The sequence below is a fragment of the Octodon degus genome, unplaced genomic scaffold, assembly GCF_000260255.1.
Source record: "Octodon degus isolate 3935 unplaced genomic scaffold, OctDeg1.0 scaffold00019, whole genome shotgun sequence".
Classification (NCBI taxonomy): domain Eukaryota; kingdom Metazoa; phylum Chordata; class Mammalia; order Rodentia; family Octodontidae; genus Octodon; species Octodon degus.
The window spans coordinates 17,744,328-17,765,584 of NW_004524595.1; the positions used below are offsets into that span (position 1 = coordinate 17,744,328).

The 21,257-nt window shown below is 38.9% G+C and overlaps 1 pseudogene; it reads left to right on the forward strand.

Annotated features, from left to right (window-relative positions):
* Positions 1 to 2,957: 2,957 nt before the first annotated feature.
* LOC111815655 lies at positions 2,958 to 3,121 on the forward strand (annotated as a pseudogene).
* The last annotated feature ends 18,136 nt before the right edge of the window (positions 3,122 to 21,257 follow it).

The following is a 21,257-nucleotide window of genomic DNA, read 5'->3' on the forward strand; positions in this document are numbered from 1 at the left end:
TTCAAAGTCCCCAAACCAAACATGCTATCAACTTTTTTCTTATCCAGTGGTAATAATATTTAACTTGTATATCCGTTAGCAGTATGAAGTTTACTATATACATGTTTAAGGATAACATAAAAAGTAAAGATTACATGAAAGATTACACACAAGATGATAGCCCTCTATTGGGTTAAGTTTTAAAATCAGCACATAAAAGAAATAACATAAACCTGAGTTCTCCCTGGAATCTCCTTAAACAGCCTATAAAATAGCACTGAAATATGAGAAAACATGCTGTGCTTGTTGTTGGAAACAAGGGGGAGGGGAAATTTTCACAACAGGTCACACCAGTGACTAGAGTGGATGACCAGGCAAACACCTGGCCAGGTGGTGTCGTACACCTACCTGCGCTCAGGCCCACTCCAGGCAGGTAGCTGTGCCACCCACAGCTCCTGGGTGGGAGGAACACCCTCCTGCCCCAGGAACACTGGGCAATGTCTGGAGACATTTTTAATCATCGTCACTGGGAGTAAACTTATCATGGGTAACTAACGGGAAGCCAGAGATGTTTCTAACTGTTGTACAATTAACAGGACGCCCGTGAAGTCTCACACACTTTCCCAGCTCACGACTCCACAAGCAGAGCTGCGAGGCAGCAAGAGTCCTCTCCAGATGCAGCTGTCCAACCTGGGATTTCCGGACCCCAGAACTGTGGGCTGAATAAACCCTTCTTCATAAATTTCTCAGCCTCACGTGTACTGTTATAGCAGCACAGAATGAACAAATACTGTGCCTTCTTCACCTAGGAAGTGAATGCTTCTTTAAATTATAGAAACATAAGCCCTTAACTATGCAAATCCTGAATAAACTAATGGCCTTTAAATGAGTTTACACTTGAACTATTCTCTCCCCAGAAAAATTTCAATTGTCAGTGTAATATAGCATACTTATGGGAAACACTGAGATTACAAAAGAACATAAAGAAAACAAAAAATAATTACTTATCAAGTCCCCAACACACAGAAAATACGAGTCACAATTTTAAAAATCACTAGTAAGTTTCCCTTTTTAAAATGTATTTTAATACAAGTATGTTTTCTCCTGCAAAAGGGTAAAATATATTTTTACTTTTACCCCACAACTTTATGAACAGTTAATGGCTATGTAGTTAAATCTTGTGAGTTACAATATACTTTACTTATCTTTTCCTTTTAGTGAAAATTTAGATTGCTTCCACTTTTTTTCTGTTGTAAATAGCATTGAAGTGAATATTTTGTGCATGAAATTTTTCTATATATTTTGATTATTAATGGACTTCATGAAATATGTTGGTTAGAGTGAAGATTATGCATCTATTTAAAACTATTAAGGTAGCAGACTAAAGCACCTATTTAGACAGGTGCAGAGACCAGGTTTCGATCCCTGGCATGCTGTGCCATCCCCAGCCCGGGGTGCACTGAAACAGTAATTGAGATTGGGCATAGTCACACGTGTCTGTAATCCCAGCACTTGGGAGGCTGAAAACAGGAGGATCACTATGAGTCTGATCTGTGTAGTAATACCCAGTAGACCCTGTACTAAATACATTAAAAAAATAAATAAAATAAAACTATTAAGGCATGTTGTGAAACATTTTTATGAAAAACTATATTCACATTTCATTTCCAGAGCTCTACAAAAAGACCAACTTCCTCATCATTCTATCTAGCACTGAATATTACTGTTATTTTAAATTTGCCATTTGGATGGGTGAAAAATGGTGTATATGTATAAGTGATTCCTAAACTGCAATTACACTCGCGGCTTTCTGCTCTGTGCAGAAATAATTTTTAAAAATCCACAAGTAAATATGAATATAAAATAATCCACAAGTGAATAACTCACACTAAGCAGTTATATCTATATTTATAATGAATCCCATGTATATTTATTTTTAAAGTTTTAATGTAGGAAGTTCCACTCACACGCCAGGCCTGGTGCTTGATGGAGTGAGGATCCTAAGGGCACAGGGTGGTCCCACTCACACTCCAGGCCTGCATGCTGACTGGAGTCTTAAAGTTTTAATGTAACCAAATAAGCTTTCCTCTTTCTGAATAATTCATGTTATCTATTCATGTTACCTAAGCTTTCTGACAAAGATTATCACTAAGGTTAATATATAATTTAAATAGCATTTATTTTTTATTTCAAAGCTCTCATGACAGAAAAAAACAGACAGGTATGTTAAATAGGAATGGAAGGAGAGATTACAAAGAAATTTCAGCAAGATGCTTATTTTGTTTTATTCTTTTTCCCTGAGTAGGAAATTTTCTTTTTTATTCATGAATTTAAATAAGATGTTTATTTTAAATTTTTATCCAAAAGTGAAGTGAATAGATGTATAATTTTAAAGTGTTCATCAGTTCCAATTTTGCCATGATAGTACCTAGGTTACCTTAAACTCTATATTATTGTCCTTAGATTGTAATATTCAAGATCAAAATCTGTGTTTCATGCATGGCCTATTAAGAGTTGAATACGAAATCAGTATCTAAAAGAGATGCCTACAGCCTATATTCTTGTAGCGTTATTGTTCATTGCATTACCAAGACATGGAACCAGCCTAAGTATCCATCAATGGATGAATGGAGAACAGTGTGCGTGTGCGTGTGTGTGCATGTGTGTGTGCACCCATGTGTGTTACAATACTATTCGAGCTTTTTTAAAGAGAAGAAACCCAGAATTTGTGGCATCATGAATATCCCTAGAAGACATGTTAAGTTCTAGGCACAGAAAGACAAATAATGTATAATCTCATTTACAGTGGAATTTTTAAAAATCAAACTCATAAAGGCAAAAATATAGTGATTTCTAGGTACTGAAGGGAGGGAGCTGCGGAGACGTTGGCTAGAGTAGAAGTTTTAGTTATAAAGGACAAGTAAGTTCTGGAGATCTAATGTGCAGTGTGATGAGTGAGGATAGTAATACTGAACCATATCACTTCTTGGCCTTTTGGCTAAGATCAAGTGTAGTAATACCGAATCATACCTAAACTTTGCTAAGAGATTTGACCTTAAAATTTCTCAATACAAAAAACAATTATAATTAGGGTAATGAATATATTAACTAGTTCAACTGTGGTTATTGATGTACCATTATATAATTACGTTTATATATCAAGACTGAAGATATTAAATAAATATTTTTATTTATCAAGCATACCCTAATAAAGCTTGAAAGGAGAGTATCAAAGAAAGATACTCAGTGCACACACACACACACACACACACACACACACACACATCTTGACCCTAAGACCCTTCTCTATCTCTAAGTCCAGTAGAATGCAATATCAGTCATAAGTTGAAGCTAAATTACAGAAAATGCTTGCAGTTATATATTTCTTACATTAAAGTTTGTGAAATGAGATTTATACCCATAGAATATTTTATACATCAGAAAAGTGATGGTTTGGCAACTTACAGATTCTACCAAACACAACTGTTGATTTGATTTAATGGATGAAGGTAACCCCTCTGAATTTTATCTACAGAGACAATCAGTTTTGGCAAAATGTCTGCCCTTAATTGCATGTCTTTTTATACAGTTAATGTAAAGAAAAGACATACATTCTGGAGAAAAATCTATTTTATAAGGCATTAAACTGGGTCCACAGCCAGGTGGGACAGGCGTGATGTGACTTGGGCCGCTGCCACTGCACAGGGGCCTTGGCTCTGACTGCCATGCAATCCCCTTCCTCCAGGTCTGTTGAAGGCCACCCGAAGCCCCTCCGCCAAGCATTTCAAAAAAGAGAGAAACAACATACTGCTTTTCCATTATCTTTTTTGGTTACAACTGATTTCACTTAACAAACAATGGAAAAATAAATGGAATGAGTTTAGCCCTCTTTAATAGCTGACAGCGCTACTTGGATCATTTTCCATACAATAAGAGAGACACCAGAGCCAGCAGCAGATTTTATTCTGTTCAGTGACATTTTCTTGAAGAAATCCCAAATTTAATAAAGTGCAGAAACATTTCTTCCAGTCAACATAAACCTTTGTGTCTGAACTAATAAAATCTGGAAGAAAACACTTCTAATATTTAGTCCAACAGCGCTGTTTTTCCCCAAGGTAGTTGATTGGCAAACACATGCACCTAACAATAAAATTCATGATATGTCCCCCAACAAGAAAAACTGCTGCAATAACTAATTAATATAAGCCAAATAGTGACACTGAGGGAGTAGGGGAAGGAAAAAATCCTTCAAAATGGCCTTTGTGTACTTAAAAGAGTTTACATGTTCAAGTGCATTATAGTGGAGAATGCTTGTCCCCTGCATCTGTTTCATTATCCAGAGCAACCTGCAGATAGCTTGGCTAACGTCTTTCCTGCTCCACCGAAGTAAACTTGCCAAAAAGAAATTGGGTCTGGTCAACAATGAAGCACTCTCTACTCCATCAAGCACTTTTTCTCTGTCATAACAGAGCAGTCAACTGGGTTCCCAAAGGCACACGTGCAAACCAGGATGATCTCGCTAGCCGTGGCAGTTCTCCTCCTTTCCTGTGAGGGCAGCCCTGCTTCCCAGCTCTTTCGCAAGGGAGCATCTTCCCCCACGAGACTCGCATGATTTATAACTCTGGAGAACAGCATGTGCGCCACCGAGTTGGGTGGTCAGCATTTGGACTCAGTTGTGAAATGTATTTTCTTGTACTGTGCTTGTGGAGCTAACAGAATAAACAAGTATGGTTACTATAGATATCTCTGATCAACTTAAATGAAAACCATTTGGCCAGAAGCTCTTTATTTCTGTCAGAAAGTTGTTCATAAAGGGTGCGTGCATGTGTATGTTTTTATGAGGCCAGTGAAGAAACAATAAATCAATAGATTGTAAGGGGGGTCAGGGAGATAGCTCAGTGGGTTAAGTGCCTGCCTGGCAAGTGCAAGGTCCCTAGTTTGATCCCTGGTAACACACACACACACACACACACACACACACACACACTAGATTGCAAGGTCCTTGAAGGTGTGATCTTGTTTTATTCAACTTCACATCCCTTGTGTCCCTGGTTTAGTATTTGTTACATAGCAAGGACATACAAAATGCTTAATTCAGTCATTTTTATTTATTCTTTTAAGTAATAAGTAGTATGCACCCAGTACTATTCAACAATTGATAAAATGGATATGAGTGTGTGTGTGTGTGTGTGTGTGTATATATATATATATATATATATATATATATATGAATGAACAATTAGCTCAGTTGCTGTGACATATCTCTCTAAAATCAGATGCTCTTCTATTTCTTGCTCTAAGAAAACACAACTATTTACAAAAACCCTTTGCAGTACTCAGACCTGATACTTAGAAGTGAACAAGTAACACTCAATGTCATTAATATCAAGGAAAAGAAAGCTGAAAATAAAAAGGTAAAGCACATCTTGATTCATGATAATTAATAATTCATGAGTGTACTTTCTGGATTTATGTATGCTGTGGATTTTCTAATCTCAGTTTACTTTAGATGAAAGAATGCTCTAAGTTTACACATGTCTTTTATTTAATTCTTACGATAGCCCCATAAGGTATGCACTGCTTTTACCCGTCCGTCTTCATAGCTGGAGAGCAGAGAAGTTCATAAGCTGCCCACGGCTGTATAGCTGCTCAGCTAAGCAGCCCGTGGGGTCTGCCTGTACCACCCATGCTCTAAATCACGCCACCCTGGCTCCTGTCTCCACAGTCCCCTGGCCAGACCATAGAGTAAAGAGGCTGGCCAGCCACAAGGGTTCTGCTTGCTTAGAGCAAACTTCTCTCTTCACCTATACTCATAACTTTAGGAAGAAGCACAAGATGTGTTTGGGCTCCACTGACTTCAGCTACCCTGACAAGGAGAAGAGCTTCTAGAGCCAGCATTTGTGAATGGATTCTATCCAAACAATATTGTCTATGTGCACACACACACACACACACACACACACACGAACAGAAGTCACCAAAAATGACTATCCATTATCTCTGAATGACAGATCTGTGAGTGAAATTGACCTTTCCTCTCACAATTGTCTGTGTTGTTTGAATTTTTGTGAATAGGGGCTAGGGAGATGGCTCAGTAGAATAAGCATTTGCCTGGCAAGCACAGGGTCCTGAGTTCAATCCCTGGTACCACAAAAAAAGTGAATAATATACAATTTATATATTCATGAAAATAGATTAAATTATTTTTGTTGTGGAATAGAGAATTTTGGCTCTGGCATTAGTTTTGGTTTGAATTATTTTATACCTAGGCTTAAAAAAATTTCTTATCTTCCTACCTGGGGCTTCTTTACCTGAAAATCAGAATTAATAAAAGGACCAATGAAGACCATAGAAGGAATGAGGCCATAGTACAGGAGACAGTGTAGTCCCATCACCAGCAAGGCACAAAGGATGTGACCCATATTCTCACAGGTCCAGACAAGAATGACAAAGGATGACTTACCCTGTCTTCACATAGCTCACACAAGTACCTTCTGGAGAAGAAGTGAAGTCTGTCCCCTGAAAAACTACAGGTGGCTCTACTTTCTAATAAGGAAGGCCAGGCTACCACACAACCAGAACTCAAGCAGTTCCACATGTTAAAACTCCATCTGGGTTGTCAACTCCTCTTTCTGTCCTATATCAGCCAGAGGCAGCAGCCCCTCAACTGGCCCTGGCTTCATTAGGCCCAGCAGGGGAATCAGTGAGCAAACAACATCCAGCAAGGTTTAGTCCATTCTGTTCTTTCCAGCTGGCCAAAGATAAGTATTTTACAGAAGACAAGTACAGTCTTTCTTTATTCTTTATATTTTATTTGAGTTTATTTAAGTTTATTGGTACAGTTTAGCTACACCTAATGATCACATTCATTATAGGGAATTTGTATCTGTACATGACATATCTTGATTCCTTTTTCCCCTTCTCACCCATGGGTCACTTCTAAATTAGTTTAGTAGAATCTTTTTAACTATTAAGTAAAACTAGAGATATTTGGGGCTGATTCTTTTTTAAATTTTATTTTTGGAGAGAATAAAATAATAAAAAATAAAAACAAATAATACAGTCACCCTTTAATGCTGTCATGAGGATATTACCTGTTTGAAACAAGTGGTGATTGACAATGAGACCCATCACCCAAAGGAGCAGAGGATCCACAAGACTGGCAAGATAAGTTTCTCTGGTGCTTGTAGGGGGAAGAATACTGATGGACCGTGTCATGGCATCTAGAAAAAAAGGAGGAGGCGATAGCCTAAGGAGTAATGACAGAAGTGGTTAGATCTGTTCACCTTCCCTGGCTGCAGAAGACTTTTGAGATATAATACTTCTAAATAGGCAGATTCAGTAAGAACGTGTATCCCTAGCTTCTCCAGTCAGTAAAGTCCTGTAATAGGACCCTGCAATCTCACTCAGCTGAATCTATGGCTTAGGAGACAGCTTTTTGGGGGACAAACTTCATGGGCGGGGGCAACCCTGGATTCAGTTGTCTCCCACAGGTGCTGGAGATCTACAATGTCAGGTTCTTGATGGAGCAGTGGTATTGGTAGGAGAGCGCCCTGGCTTTCCCTGGGATCAGGCAGGACCACAGAAGCAGGTCCCTCCACAAGCCATTGTAGGGTTGGGTCTGTACACAGCTTCTAGAAACTCAGTCTCAAGCCACTCATATTCATTCACTAAACTTCCCTGCTTAGCAGAAAACTCATGTATATCTAGGAGCACTAATAGACACAGATCCCTAATATTAAAAAGACTTTTTTTCAATCTCCAGGAACCTGAGCACCACCAGTCAGTATACAGAACAACCATCACATGAAGGAGACTGTCAACCTGAAATAGCTAGCACACATTTATTTGTGAGTAGCAGAGGTCACATTCTGGAATACATAGCAGACTACAGAAGAGACTGATGAAGGGAAACCTACAAAGACAGAAGAGAGAAAGACCCATCAGTTGTTTTGAAACAAAGACAACCCCAGCTACAGGTCTTGTCACAGGCATTGATGTCAGTGTGTCAGTGGTGATCAATCAAGTGTTCTTAGGCAAGCAGCCAGCAGAGGCTAGTCCTCCTTGTGTGACTTGTGTGTCAAGCTGAAGACTGGATAAAATTTTCCTGTGGGGACTTGTTTTGCTTTTTGTGATGCTAAGGATTGAACTCAGGGTTTTACACATATCAAGCAAGCATTCTACCACTGAGTTGCACCCCAGTAAGCCTGTGGTATTTTTGGTATTAGGACAGTTATTCAGTGACCCTTCTTCATGGCCCTCAGTTCTATATTTTAGGCTTAGATACAGATAACTTTATTTTGGCATTAATAACTTTTGCAGGGTGTTCTACCACTTTAAATACTCTAGGTCTCCAAAACTCTCATCTTTCATATAGGAGTGTTTTTCTCACAATAACAGTCTCTCAAACTCTGCTATACATTATAATCACCAGGGGAGCTTTAAAAAAAATCCCTAATGCCCAGGTCATACTCCATACAAATTAAACCAGAGTCACTAGGGTAATGTTCAGGCATCATTAATTTTGAAGTTCCCCAGGTGACCTCAATGTGTAGCTAAGACTCAGAGCAAGTAGTCTACCTAGTGCTTCTCAAAACATGCTCCCCAGACCAGCACCCCTGGGAACTGTTGGAAATGCAAATTCTCCAGCCATACCCTTAATCTAATGATCAGAACCTTGAGAGGTGTTTTCCACCTTCCACATAGCGCTCTGAGTTTTTATCAGCCCTCTATGATTCTGATACATGATTAGGTTGGAGAACTCTGAACTATATTTTTCCCTAAGGGTTGTAAGTTAAGCATTTTAAGATGTACTTTTTTTCTGGTCACTGCTTAAAAAAATTTATTCTCCTAATTAATGTCATGATTCACTTTTCCAACACAGAATTTTCCACATGTGCCAGGGTGAGTACAGATTCTGAACAAATTTTATCCCATCCTACTCAAGAGTGAATTCATTTTTTAAAATGTCTAAAATGTTTCATTATGTTTCTTCAACAGATTGTGTTTACTTCATTTTTAATGGTGGAACTAAATGAAATAAAAGCAAAGATGCTGAACATATAGAACATCTCTCTAAATAGAGATGTAAGTGCAGTGCCTGTACACACAAACACACATGTGCACACACATCGTTCTATGGGGTGAGTATCAGCTACTCCTAGTAGCACTCTGGGAGACCAGAAACAGGACAGAGTAAAAATGAATTTTAATTAGAGCTTCCCCTTCCCAGCCTATGAAACAAAACATAGAATCAGAATTTCAAGAAATTATAGAAAAGCTACTATAAGATTTTATACCTGTTCTCTTTGTGATGTGCTCACATTTACTACTTTTAAAATTTTTCACGTTCATTAGTGCATGTTTGCAATACATAACAACTACAATCATTATGAAGAATTGATAATATACATAACATCTCAATCTTTTTCCCCTTCTTATCCAACCCCCTTTAAAATATTTTTGCTGCCATCAGATTCATTCATTTTATGTCTTTGTCAAGTTAATTGTCATAACTACACAATAGCCAGAACAACAGATCAAAAAACACACAAACCCACAAGCTTAAATATTGCATGGTTTCTCTTATAGGAGAAACATAATATATAAATAAAGTGCAAAATAAAAGACAGAAAATAGGAAAAAAGAAACAGAAAAACATTATTGTAATCCAGCATGAACAATGTATCTAAAAGTATGCCTTGTTCTAGTTTACTTGATTTAGTACAATTGTTTTACGTGTTTGTAGTCATATTTACTATTTTAAAGTAAGATATGATTAGCAGTTGTTATGGCTTGTGTTTAGATGTCTCCCCAAAGCTTCATGCAGTCATAAGTAAGGTTTTCTTAGAGGTGACTAAATTTATAGAATGTGATTGATTCATCCGCAATGCTAGCCCTGAATGTGCTAAGATTAAGAGTGATTAAGGTGATTACCACATCAGCTAACACATTGGTTTGGCATCACTTTAATCCCAGTAGCCTGGATACAATTTAAGAGCAGAAAAAGGCTTGTCTGGTCCCTTACTTGCTTGCCTTGGCTGTCTTCTGCCTGCCACAAACTGTTTTCTGCTTTGCAATGCCCCTCTGCCATGCCACCATGACTTGGAGCCAGCTGATTATGGACTGAACCCTCTAAACACTGTAAGTTACGTAAATCTTTTCTCCTTTAATTTTGGGTGTTGGATATTTTTGTCTCAGCAATGAAAAAAAGTAACTAAGTCAGGATTTGGGATTGGTATTGTGACTCTACCTGACCATGTGCTTTAAAGGTCTTTGGAGCTGGTTTGTGGGAAGCCAAAGAGTAAGGAAAGGTTTAGAAATGCTGGCTGAAGAAGTAGAGCTAGAATGGGTAAGGCTGAACTTGAAGGGAAATTACAGTCAGAGCTCAAAAGAACAGAGTGCTGATATAAATTCTGTTCAAAAAAACTCAGGATCAGGATGCTTCTGTAGGAAAGCAGGACTACATTGGTCGTTGGATTCCAGACAACGTGTCCAGTGCCCTGGAAGAAAGTTTGTCTGCATTTTGCTCATGTCCAGAGACTTTGCTTCAGACTAAGGGTGGGGTCCTATTTAATCTGGAAGAAGAAATTTCTAAACAGCCTAACATTAAGGCAATGACATGGCCATTGTTGAGGACTTTTAGCCAGATTTATATTGAGAATCAAGACAAGAGAGCCCAGCAGAATGGTTTAAAGTATTGTGAGTTTGGCTAGAAGGGAAGCACCAGTAAAGTGGTAGACTGAAAAGATAGAGTAGAAGAGTTCTTGATTGCTAAAAAAGAGACAGGGGACTAATACCAAAGATGACCCGGGAGCATCACAAGAAGCAGCAGGACTCCACCCTTTGCAGCCTCAAAACTGAAAAAGTGAAAGACTTTCTTTTGAGAAGAAAGCCTCTGAGCACCATCTTCCAGAATTGTGGCAACCTAGGGAAGTTTTTTCTCCATATTTGGTTCATAAGCACTCAATCCCTACAGCCAAGAGAAGGGATCCTGGCTAATGCTCCAGCCAGAGGAAGATCTTGGCATCCTCCATGTGTTGCTGATTTTAGATACATACAGACTGCAAGTTTTGTGGGTCAGAAATGCTTCCACCTGGATTTCAGAAAAGACATGGGAGGCCAACGAGTGTGCCTATGGGAGGGTGAGTGTGAAACCAAAAGTGCAGTGGAGGACCCCAGAAGTTTGGAGACTCCAGGAAGTTGGATTGTCTGAGGAAAACCACAAAGAGGGAGCAGAGTTGGCCCTGGACAGAAACCATGGGTGCTGAAACCACCAGCAGTGGCATAGAGCAGGAGCCACCCAAGCCCTTTGGAGTTCAGAACTTTCCACAGATTGCAGGGATATTGGAAGCAGAATTATTGGATTTAATGTTTGCCTTCCTGGATTTTGGATTTGCTTTGGTCCCATTAGTTTGTTTCCTCCTGTTTGTAACTTTTGGAATGTAAATGTTTATCTTGTGCCATTGAATGTTGGAAGTTTTAACTATTATTTGTACAGGGGCTTGCACATCTGAGAGTTTGCCTTAAATTCTAGAGGGGATTTGGGACTAGAACTTTTCAATAATGCTGAAAATATTAGGACTTTGGCAACTCTTAGAGATGGACTAAATGCCTTTTGCACAAAGGGATATTCGTGAGTCTTTGGGAGTCAGAGACAGAATCTCATGGCTTGTGTTTGGATATCCTGCCCACCCCCAAGCCTCTAGACATCGTCATAGGTGGGGCTTTTTAAGAAGTGGCTGGATTTAGAGTGCATGACGGTGCAATGTTAGGATTAAGGGTTCTACAATTAAGGGTAGGTGATTAATAAATCAGTCCACTTATTGATTTGATACACACTAATCCCACTAGCTTGGATACAATATAACAGACAGAAAGAGGCTTGTCTGGCCCCTTACTTGCTTGCTTCGCTTGTCTTGTGCCTGCCACAAACTGTTTTCTGCTTTGCAATGTCCTTCTGCCAAACTACTCTGCCTTGGATCCAGCCTATTATGGATTGAACCCTCTACAAACTGTGAGATAAGCAAGTATTCTACTCTTTAACTTTGTGTGTCAGGTATTTTTGTCTCAGAAATAAGAAAAATGACTAAGATGGCAGCCAATACCGTCCCACGAAGGGCCTATTAAAAAATTAAGAGGGGCTAGGGAGATAGCTCAGCAGTCTAAGCACCTGCCTGGCAAGTACAAGGTCCCAAGCTGGATCTCCTGTGTCACATGCCATGCTGGCTCCTAAACCCAGGGCACGCCATGCTGCCCACCAAAACCAGGCATGGTGGTGCAAGACTGTAATCCCAGCCCTGGCGATGCTGCGACAGGAGGATCACAACAAGTCCGAATTGCACAGTGAAACCCTGCATCAAAAAAATAAATTAAAAAAAATAATAATAGAAATAAAGAACTACAGCCAGCCAGATAGCTCAGCAGACTAAAGTGCCTACTTGGGCAGGTGAAAAGACCGGGGTTTGACCCCTGGCATGCTGTGCTGGTGCTGGCCCTGCCCCGGGACACACTGAGACGGCGATTGAAACGGCACAGTGGCATACGCCTCTAATGCCAGAGCTTGGGAGGCTGAAACCAGGAGGATCACTATGAGTCCTATCTGTGTTGTGAGACCCTGTAGACCCTGTACTAAATACATTTTTAAAAAGTAAAGAACTAACAGGCAAAGACAAGTTGGGAAACATGGATACTCCATCTTGTGAGCTGGAAGTGCAAAAGGATAGAGGAGGATTTAAGAGTTAAAAGTGAAGAGAGCAAATGTGGGGGTTTCGAAGTGGTACTTAAGATTATAGCCACATCTAATATTAACTAAGCCCTTACAACTTGCTGGACCCTGGGCAAGGAGCTCTACCTGATTTTATTCAGAAACAATCATGAGCTGCATATGGCAGATTGAATCTGAAGCAATGTAAAATCAAGTGAATGTGGAGATCTGTGAGGCAATCTCAGCCCTAATCCCCATGACCAGAAACTCTGGAGTTCTACTAACTTCTGCTGTAACGATACCATCATGCTTGCTGCCAAGTTTAGGGGAGATACAACAGCTAGACATACACTACACTTCAAATAAATATACAGTAATAATGATAATACTAATTTCAGTATGTTGTTGTTCTTTACAGTAGTAGTTTGCTTAATCTTTATTATTTATTTGGTACAGGGTCTTGCTACACAGCTTGGACTCATAATGATCCTCTTGTCTCAGCCTCTCCAGCACTAGAATTACATCCAGTTCCACTTTCAGTGGCCGACACAGCACGCTTGTTACCAGCATGGCATGTGGTACCAGGGATCGAACCTGGGTCCTTGCATTTGCCAGGCAGGTACTTAGACTGCTGAGCTATCTCCCCATCCCTAATTGCAATATATTGTGATCAGCATTCTTCCTAAGGGCATCCCTGTGGGAGTTGTGACTGACCTAAGATTCTGAGCCCTTACTACACTTGTCAGGCAGGGGAAAGAGAATTTCAGGCTAGCGGAACAGCCTGCATGGATGTCTAGAAACCTGAGGGCATGGTCCTTTAATACGGTGCAGAGAACCAGCACAGCTGGAACACAGCCCCAGGCCCTTATTACACTATCTTAGGAACTTTTATTTTACCTGGCTACTGGGGAGTGTTTAAAGTGTTCTAAGTAGAAAAAAGTCTTGATCAGATTTGAGCTTTAAAAAGATTACCCTGGCTACAGCCTGGGCAATGAATTGGATTTGAGTGGTTGCTGGTCATGAACAAGTATGTACTAAGAGCTTTCTCTGAATGCCAGTCTAAGCTCGCCGTGAACTACACAGCCAGTATGTGCACTCCTAGAACTCATGTTCTAGAGGGACCAGGGGAACAAATAAGTCACTGTATACACAGAAGCTTAGGTAACTCTGGAAAGAAGAAAAGTCACCACTGTTATGGTTCTGAAACTACCGATCTTGAAGGATTAGATTTTCTCCCGATTCATCCTAGACTCATATGTGGTTCTAATGGGCATGAGGAGTGCACCTGAATTTGACAAAACCTGAATTGGCCTCAAGTCTACTGTGTGTGTGTGTGTGTGTGTGTGTGTGTGTGTGTGTGTGTGTGTGTGCTGCAGGAATGTCAAATTGCCAAAAGGGGTTCTTAACTCTAACTCTTCATTACTGTCAAGTAGGGCAAATTGCTTTTCCTTGAGATGAAGAATGCTGAGTTTTCAAGATACCGATAATAGATGCAGCTGGGGAGACGCAAAGACGTCTGGGAAGATAGGTATGGAGGTTTGCATTTTAATCCTCAAACTCCCCTGAGGAAATCAATGTGCATTGTCATTTCAGTCAGTTCCTTCAGCCTAAATTGGATTCTAATTCACTATCCAAGCATCTTAGATCAACTCACTTAGAAGACAAAGCCTATGTGGGCTGACTCATAGTGGGAAAATAAATAGTATTGCAGAGTTAGATGCTGGACCACTAAGAATATGATGGGGAAGGTGAGTGGGTGGAGTGGCCCTAGAAGCAGTATGATTCCTGGTGTACATAGCATGCAGATGGAGGGGCTCTGACTAGTAGGAAACCCCATCGTCCCTAGAGGCCTTAACTCTCCAGGGTGAGGTTCATGGTCTGAATTCTTCAACAGAAATCCTTACTCCACCAGCTGTGGCCTTCCAGGAAGCAAATGCAGACCACAGTTTTTCCATGTCAAGTAGCCTGCAGCCAAAAGGTCCACCTTGGCTGTATTCCTCTTGAAGCCAAGTTCCTGGGCTCAGGGATTAGGTCTACCTACTGGCCTCCTGTTCTGAGCAACAACTTGGCTCAGTGGGTATCCCAGAGAGGCTCTGAACAGAGGCACCTCAGAGGCCTTGCACCTCAACAGAACTCTTCCAACAAAGATGACTTCCAAGGAAGAGAGGCACAATACTCTAGGCCTTGAATTGTGTGCCTATTGGGAAGATAAATTTCTGGACACTGGACACTCTACTCCTTACTCTCATCCTTGCCTCTCCTCATCTACTCCATCCTTGCTGTCATTTGACAAAGATCTCACCAGCATCTCAAATGCAGTCAGGAATGAGAAGTGCTGAGGAGATTAAAAAGATTCTGCCCTGTCAGTAGGCCATTCCACCTGCACTGTACATTACATTGGTCCTTTTATACATCAAATCATCTTGGGAAGCACAAATACAGGAGTACACATGGCTCTTACAATGGTTCTACTTAATGATGTTAGTTATGGTGCAGAAGCGACTCATCCGATGGAAACTCTACCTGGAGCACCCATAGGACCATTCTGTGACTCACCTTTACAGTATCCAGTTAACTTCAGAAGATATTTTAACACTTTATAAAATAGGCTCTGTGTTAGATGCTTTTGTCCAATTGTAGGGGAATATAAATGTTCTGTGCACTTTTCAAGAAGGCTGGGCTGAGTGAGGATTTTTTTTTTGTAGGCCAGGTATACGAAATGCATTATTGCCTTAGATTATATTCAACATACAATGGGTTTATTGAGACAAACTCCATAATAAGTTAAACATCTGTATCGGATTTGTGTGTGTTTAAAAAGACAAATTAGCTAAATATAAACGTTTAAAATATTGCAGTTTCCATTCACTTAAAAAAATAAACTGAAATCCTTAAGTAAGGGAAGTTGTCTACTACATTCTCTCTGAGACATTTTACTTCTTCCTCGCCGTCTACTCTTAGGAACTTATCTGTTCATCTTTGTTTAAAAAGGAATAGAAAAAAACAAAAAGGAAATCAAACCAAATTTTAAAAACAATTTGACCGGCAGGGGGCAGCAAGAGACAAGGATCGAATGTTCCTTCTCACTTCCCCAGCCCCCAACTTTGCCAGAAATGTGGTTTAGACAGATTTAAATTGAAGAAAAGGTGACGAGGGAGCAGAGATGGGATCCAAACCGCAGAACTCAAATTCATAAAGTTAAGTGGATGCAGAACTTTCCAGAACAACATTCACTGAGGACAAAAGCCAGACTACCATTTTCTTGGAATTCCATGGAAGAAAGCTGCTCGGTGGAATTTCTATAAAGTCTGGCTCTCTCTGGTGATGTCCACTGACTTGGTAACATGAATTTCAGTTGGAAAGTGTCCCATACATCGGCTAAAAGAATGTAGCTCCCTTTGAATAAGATCCTGCAATCTATATGTACTATGAATAAGTTACATGAGTCACACAAGGTCAGGGACCTGGGCAGCTGAAGGTCTGGCTTCCAGCCCTGTGGCCCTCTGGACTTCCTTCTTAGGGGAAGAAGAAATGCAAAATGCTGGAAGGTAATGTTTTCATACTAAATCTGTTACTTCTTCATGAATCTGTGAGGGAGTAAAATTGTGGATCCTGGTAAAAGAAACTTGGACCCAAGGGTAGGGAAACAGAAAAAATAAAGATGGGAGATTCTATTTGGGAAATAGTTAGCGCCTTTGTCTCAGTTACGCTTCTCTGGCTGCTGGGGCAAATACCTGACACGCAAAATGAAGAAAGAGAAGGTTTATTTAGTTCACAGTCACTGAAGGTTTCAGTCCATACTCAGCTGGTTCCGAGGCAGAGTGGCATATAGCATGGAATGACCTTGCACAGTGGCTGCAAAGAGCAGAGAGCAAAATGGAGGAATGACAGCAACAATGGTCACAGAGAGGAAGTCTGTCTCCCTTAAATTGCATTCAGGCTATATGACCCAGGCTGGATGTAATGCTCATACCCGTAATCCCAGCAGTACTAAAACCCACAATCCCAGCCTTGATCATGAATTAATCTCAAACTCTAGAAGTCTCTCACCCCCATGAGTGCATGACGCTTTGCGGGGCCAACTAGACACAAACCATAATAGCCTTAGACTGAAATGGTGGAATTAACAGTCCCAATGATAATAGCATACGGGACCCATGAGCTTTAGGGGGACACCTAGACACAAGCCATTATACAATTAAATATATTGCTTTTGAAAAAGATTTTTATCAGGTTTACAGCAATCATTTTTGCTTAATTAAGGAACTATTTCTTGATATATCCGAGATTTTCACAAGCTTGAATCTTCTTGAAGCTGTCCGAGACGGCTCATTGGTAGTGCTTACCTTCCGCAGTCAGATGAGCAGAACCTAATCACAAGCAAGTAAACATCCTGAGGAAGTGCTCTCTCCTGCTCCTCTGACTCAACCGAGCTACAAGGAGAGCTGCGGCAGCTACAGCCTTCCAGAAGTGGCCTTCTTTGAAATGTTCCTGAGCTGTATTAGCAGATCGATTGCTTTTCGTCATATGGTTGGCTCTTTCTGATTGGCATCAAAGCCTCTCATCCCACTTACCAACTACTAATTTATTCAGCAAATGTCCAGGGCTCATGTGAAGGCAGCCTCTGAAGTGTCTTCCACCTATCTCTGACTCCGGCACCCATCACCTGCACATTTCATTACACTGGGATGGGATGGCCCTATGGACCTCCTTCTAACAAAAAGAGTGCAGCAAATGTGATGAAATGCCACTTGCACAATTGGTTTCCAAAACGCCGTGACTTCTGTATTGCTCTCATTCTGTCTTTCTAGTTCATCTCACTTGCTTTCTCTGAGGAAGTGACCAGGTTGTAAGATGCTTTATGAAGAGACCCATAGACAAGAAGCTAATCCTGCCATGGTCAGCATTGACTGACCTACAGTCCAACTTGATACCTTCATTCAATTACAGATAGAGTTACCATGTGACTCAGCAGTCCCAATTCTCAATATATATCCAGAAGAAACCAAATGTGTGTGTCAAAGAGATGTCTACACTACTATGTTCATTCACCATTATTCACAATAATCAATATATAGAATCACAACAATGTCTAGGGATGGGTAAAAGAATATGGAAAATATCTTTCTCATATCCATGGGGGATTGATTCCAGGAGCCCCATTAATACTGAAATTTGATGCTCAATCCCTGTATATCAAGTGACAGTATTTTCATATAACCAATGCACTTCTTTCTGTATGCTTAAATCATCTCCAGATTACTTATAACACTAAATACAGTAAATAGCATGTAAGCAGTTGTTATACAGTATTATATAAGAACAGTGACAAGAAAAACAACTCTGTACATGTTTAGTTCAGATACAATTTTTTTTTCTCCAAAACTTTCTATCCCTGAATGATTGAATCTGAGGATCAGGAGCCTGCGGATAATGAGGACCAATTGTATACATGCAATGAAATGCCATTCAGCCTTTGAAAAGAAGATTCTGGGACAACTTTACAGACCTTACGTTAAGTGAACTAAGCCAACCACAGGAACATGAATACTGTATTATATCACTCGTAATGTATGTGGAACCTACAAGAATTAAACTCAGGCTAACAGAGTTCAATGGGGAGAGCCGGACACTGGAGTGGTGGCAGGGGTGAGAAGGAAGGGACAATGCTAGCTGCAAGGTATAAACTTTTATTATAAACAAATAGCTCTGGAGAGCTAATGTACAGTGTGATACCTGTAGTTAATGATGCAGTCTGTATTGGAAAAACTACGAGGAGTAAATATTAAATGTTCTTATCATAAGATGATAAGTATGTGAGGTGATGAGGTATAATTAGCTTTATTTAGCCATTCACAATACCTATATTAACACACACACAATTTCTATTTGTTAAATATACCTTATTAAAGCTGGGGAAAAATAAACATATTGTTTTGAGGTAACTTTAGATCCCATCAATTGTAGAAACTACAGCTGTATAATGGTACCTAGTTGTGATTTTTAACTTGCATTTCTCTAAAGGCTAATGATATGACCAGCTTTTCACATGCTTATTTTTCATTCCATATCACTTTGATAAAATATTTTTTTCTATCTTTCTCCATTTCTTAATTGGATTACTCACTTTTTTTTTATTCGTGAGTTTTCTCACAGTTCTTTATATATTCTAAATACTAGTCTTGGGCTGGGGAGATGGCTCAGTAGAATAAGTGCTTGCCTGGCAAGTGCAAGGGCCTGAGTTCAATCCCCAATTCTGCCAAAAGAAATAAAAATAAAGAAATAAATAAGTACTAGTCTTTTAATGAATATATATTTTTCAAATTTTCCAAAGTGTGGCTTATCTTTTCCTCCTTTATTTTTGTTCTTTTAGTCTTTTTATTGATATAAGTTTGTGATACATAATAATTACCATCATCTTGTAAACTAGTATAACTCTTAGTCTCCATTTCTTAGAAATCATTTTATTGTCATCATTTGCTACAGGGCCACATTCATTTTCCTCCTTTTAGCAGGATTTTTATAGAAAAAAGATTTCATTCATAATGAAGTCCAACTTACCAATTTCCTTCTCATGAATCATGTTTTTGATTCATCTAAGAATTCATTGTGTAACTCTAGATCCTGAGGATTTTCTCCCATTTTTAAAGAAGTTTTCAAGTTTTATAATTAAGCTTATAATCTATTTCGATTTTATTTTTTAATAAGGTATAAAAGTTAGGTCAAGGCTTACTTTCTTGCTTAAAAATGTCCAATTACTATACATCATCATTTGTTTTGAGAGGAGTATCTTTACTGCATTTATTTCCTTTTACACTTTTGTGAAACGTCAATTAGGCATGTTTTGGGGCATCTAATCCTGTGTCTTTTATTCTGTCCACTGATCTATGTACTTATTCCTCTGTAATTCCACACAGTTTTGATTATTGCATCTATATAAAGTCTTACAATCAAGTATACTGATTTCTCCTATTTCACTCTTCTTTCGATTTTTCATATGATTTTTAGAATAATTTTGCCAACAAATACCAAAATATTTTCTTCATAATTTCATTACATTTGCATATCATTTTGGGACAAAGTGACATCCTTGCTATGTTCAGTTTTATAATGCGTATCCGTGGCATATCCTTCCATTTATTTAACTCTTATTTTATTCATCAGTTTTGTAGTTTTCAGAATAGAATTTCTGTATACATTTTATTTTATATGTATTTCATGGCTGGGCATGGTGATGCATGCCTGAAATCCCAGACACTCAGGAGGCTGAAGCAAAAGGACTGCCCCACGTTCGAGGCCAGCCTGGACTATGTAGTGAGACTCTGTCTCAAAAGAAAAAATCTAAGTTTTTCTGTATATCTCCAGTTGTAAATAGTAATGTAAATTTTATTTCTGTGCTTTAAAAAAAATTTTAGTATATAAAGATACAATACAATTGCACAGATACAATATATCCTTATATTCTTACAATTTCTAACATTGTTTGCCTCACCTATTATTTTTAGGATTTGGCGGAAGTTGGAAGAGTTCTTTGAGTTTTCTATGTATGTTAATTATGTCATTTACAAATAGGACAGGTTTATTTCTTTTAACATATATGTCTGTCTTTCTTTCTTTCTTTCTTTCTTTCTTTCTTTCTTTCTTTTTCTTTTTTTCTTCCTTTCTTTCACCTCTCTACACTAGCTATGTCTTCCAATATTAGGCTGAATTAGAATGGTGAAAGTGTACTTATTTGCCTTATTCTTTCCAGTTCTTAAGAAAGAACATTCCATTTTCACCATCAAGCATAATTTCAGTAGATATTCTTTATTAATTTCAGGAAAAAACCCTCCATTCTTGTTTTTGTAAGAGTGGTTTTTTTTTAGGTTTTTCAATGAACATTGCTTGATCCTTTAGCCAAAACTAGCCATCAAGACTATTGGAGAAATATTAAAATAATAGACAAAATATTAATATTTGCCCTTCAAAAATCTTCAGATTATTACCAGAAAGAGCCCCTTATTTCAATTCTTTTATATTTTTGAGTTTTGCTTTTTGGAACAGGTTGTGGTCTTTCCTAGTATGTATTTTAAGGCTACTTATGCTGAATGTTTTATAAATGTCAGTTGGATCTTCTTAGTTAATCATGTTGAGTTATTCTATACCTTTATTAATTTATTGTCTGCTAGGTGAATGAATTGTCTCCTTGTTATTTACAGTTAACTTGTTAAATGAATGTTGAATTATAGTTTAAATTACCAACTATAATTGTGATTTTTTCTAATTTCCCTTTTAATTCTACTGGTGTTGGTTTCATATATCTTAGAGTTTTGTTTCATAGATATTTAAGCTATGTGTTAATTATTGAATTGGCCTTTTATCATTGTATAATATTCTGTTCAGTCTCCAGTAATTTTCTTTTCTCAGAAGCTTACTTTTGTGATATGAAAATAACCACTCCTGCATCCTGAGCTAGCCAAAAAAAAAAAAAGTCCTTCTGAACCTTTGGGGCTGGGGAGATAGCTCAGTAGAATAAGCACTAGACTGGCAAGTGCAGGGAGTACAGCGTCCTGAGTTCAATCCCCAGTACCGC